Source organism: Photinus pyralis, unplaced genomic scaffold (assembly GCF_008802855.1).
Source record: "Photinus pyralis isolate 1611_PpyrPB1 unplaced genomic scaffold, Ppyr1.3 Ppyr1.4_LG1, whole genome shotgun sequence".
Taxonomy (NCBI): domain Eukaryota; kingdom Metazoa; phylum Arthropoda; class Insecta; order Coleoptera; family Lampyridae; genus Photinus; species Photinus pyralis.
In genome coordinates this window covers 16,608,011-16,611,543 of record NW_022170249.1, presented here as the reverse complement: position 1 = coordinate 16,611,543, position 3,533 = coordinate 16,608,011, and positions in this window count along the sequence as shown.

The window sequence follows — 3,533 nt, the reverse complement described above, 5'->3', positions numbered from 1 at the left end:
GAAATAGTTTCGGAATAAGTCATGGTGCAAATTTAGGCCGACACTTGGCCATCACAAATTACAAAATGCATTCCGGAAGAGGGCGTTTTCCATAAAACTAACCACAGATTTGGAATATTCGACGTCTTTACATCGGGAGTTCCTCAGGCTATTGATCTTGGCCCTCCATTATTCTTATTTTTTTATCAAATCTTTAGACTCTTAAAACAAGGGATTTGTAAATTAAAAGATCACACTTTTCAAGCATTGCTTAAACTTAAAAGGTACCGACAACGACATTCTCGACAGATGTGATGATTTTATTACATCATTATGTTAAACAGATAAATTCGTTCACACTATTATCTTTTGGTTCTATCTATGAACAACTAAAAACGTTTAATTAACCTTAAAATGTCAACTAAATGTAACAGTAAACGGTTTTGTGGAGCTTTAATTATCGTAAATTTGACTCATTTTAATCAATTAACGCTGCATTTAATTTGTTGATAAATACGGTCTGCTACCGAATTATACTAAATTTTACATATAAATTATATTATTAATTGGTTTTGTTATAGGTCATTTACTTAAGTGTATCTCCTACATTTAAATCCAATACGAGTACAATAATTTATTAGGAAAATTACCTTAAAGTGGAGTGAAGTTTTGTGGCTTTAGTAATTAAGTCCTCCCATAGCGGCATCCCATTCTGAAACAAAAATTAATAATTATTACACAGTATTTTTTCAAGAAGAATACAACAGTGACAGTAGTCCTACAAACTACATGGTTCGTGCATTCGCAAGATTTGAGATCTTCAGATCACGAAGAAAGTTGCGATTTTCTTTTGTTTAAGGGGTGGGACGAAAGTCGAAAATACAGAATTTTATCGAAAAAAATTCTGTGCCTACGCAGGGGCATATTGCCTAGAGACACAATTTTCTCGTAAAGAAAAATTAGAATTGGGTTTTCTCAACGATGAAACAAAATAACGTGATTATAAATATACAACAAAGAGCCGTATAATAATCGCGCAATTAATTGTAATTAAAGACTTTCAATTTGATTGCGATAAAAAGCTAAACAAGCTAATGGTATGCAAACAGATACTTCGCTAATTACACGGATCTCGTTAAAAACCTAATGACCTAATTTTATTTAAAGTTTAGGGAATTTAATTATGCGCCTTGCTAAATGTTTAAAATGTATGAATGCGGTGCCATTTGAACCACATTGAATTGAATTAATTGGCCTAATGTTCTAATCGATTAAAGGCGGTGATGATGAAAATTAGAATCGCAGTGCAAAAAAATTTATGATCTATCGCTAGCCGTTAGATAACATAATCTGTTTTGCAATAGTTTATAGCTATTAAAAATGATACGACATAATCAATAGTCATCATGTATATTTATCCTATAATTAATTGCCTATATTTAATTTATCAAATATTTACATTAAAAAAATTCAATTTGATGTATTTAATACGGAGTGCCACAAGATTAGAACATAAGACCGTTATTGTTTGGATTATTAATTATTATGTCAATATGGTAGCTAATAAGTGGTATCGAGGAGATCATAAACTGTAATAAACAAATCACATACAGTTCTAGTAGAACGGCCTCGCTTCGATTTCATAACCGGTCTGTTTGAAAAGGTGCACCTAAACGCGGTTGATATTGATTCTTACAAAGTCTGATAATATTGGTTGTTTAGAAGCACCGTTTTAGTTTTTTGTCGTCAGTTTTTGGTATTTATTCATGCGGGATGTATTTGTTTTAGACATTTTCATTAATTCTATTCTCTTCATTTTGTTTGCTTTCTTATGTTTTTAGAACTTCCCACTGTATTGCTTTCTATAATTTCCTAACTTTTCCCTAAAGTTTCTATTTCACGAAAAGCTTGCGACCCTCATTCATTCATTCATTCATTTTTAGTGACAATAAAAAATACCCACAAAAAAATAGAAATGGGGGAATCAGTAAAGAAACTAAGAGAATTGAAATATTTAGGGTACCAATTGCAATGAAATAATGGGGCAAATGCGCAAATAAGAGAACTAACAAAAAAGAGGGTGTGGCGATGGATGAGACAGGTGTATGGAATAGAAGAGAAGAGTTTCAAGAATGACTTCAGAATAAGAAAATGCCTATTTGATGCAATAGTGAGAAGGGGAATGGACATATGGAGGTGGAAGGAATGGGACGAACTGGAACGAATACAAAGAAGGTATTGTAAATAGATATTAGCGTTAAACCTAAAAAATGGAGAAGATAAGAATAACGTCTGGGCGCATCGCGGTAAGATTCGAGGAAAGGAGCGAAGAGAAAATTAAGGAACTAATAAGGGAACTTGTGGGAAGAAAGAAAAAATATTAAGATAATGGAGAAGTTCAGATGCGGAAGTCAGGAGAGAGGGAAGGAGACGAGAAGAAGAAAGAAAATGTAGAATATGTGGAGAGGAAGAGGAGAACATACAGTACATGCTATGGGAGTGCAAGGAGGTGAAAAGGGCAAGGAAGTAAAAGTGAGATGCTGGGAGACGGGGGAAGGGGAGAGAAGTGGATGAGAAGGATCCTAGGGAGAAGGAAAGATACAACACACACGCTTTACCTTGACGTTGCTTTTTATGGGAAATAGTACCGTTTTATGTTTCCGTTTAATATTCTTAGGCAAAATTTGGCAATTCATTGAACTGGGTGTTCTTTTGCCTCGCTACTAAACCCTCAAATTACAAAAATTAATAATTTTTATCGTTTATTTTGGCAATACGAAGCATGACCTACTTAATTACAAAACGCATATAAGATAACCAATGAAAATATTTATTTAGTTATTTTTAAAGGTGTGTAAAACCAGTTTACCTCTATATCGGTCATTTATCTAAAGTTTGTACTTCAATTAAAAACATTAAATTTATTTTACTCTACCATTTCGAAATATTTGCGTTATTCCTCCTTCAACACTAAACATCGCATAGAACGTTGAAAAAAAAAAGACATCAAATTGCCTTCCAGTTCAAATATTAATTTATGTGACGCCGTTTTCAAATCATTTTACTGACATGATGAAGACGGGAAGATTAATTTTTAGTTTAAAGTTAATTGAAGTCTGAAGTACCTATCAAAATATGTGTGCCAATATTCTGTATTGGATGGACATTAAATAAGTGCAATAATTATTTGTCCTAACATAAAATATGTTGACATGGCATCAGTATTTCTCGCACGTTTGATAAAAACAAAGTTGGTCATATACGTAACAGAAATGCTATAATAACAGTAATGTTCAGTAAAAAAAATACTACAGTTAGGAAAGCCATCAAGATAATATCGCTAATATCGAGCATATTTCCTCGTCTACAAAATGGATATTTAAAACTCGAAAACAAATTTTATATTCACACCCACAACAATGCTTTCCCAGCAAGGTCATCGCGAATGTTTAATTCAACAAGCAATGGCATGAAATTTTACTTTTTAGATTTTTTTGAAGGAAGCGTAACAAAGTGCAACTTTTTCTATTACAAAATGTAGATTTTAGATGGTA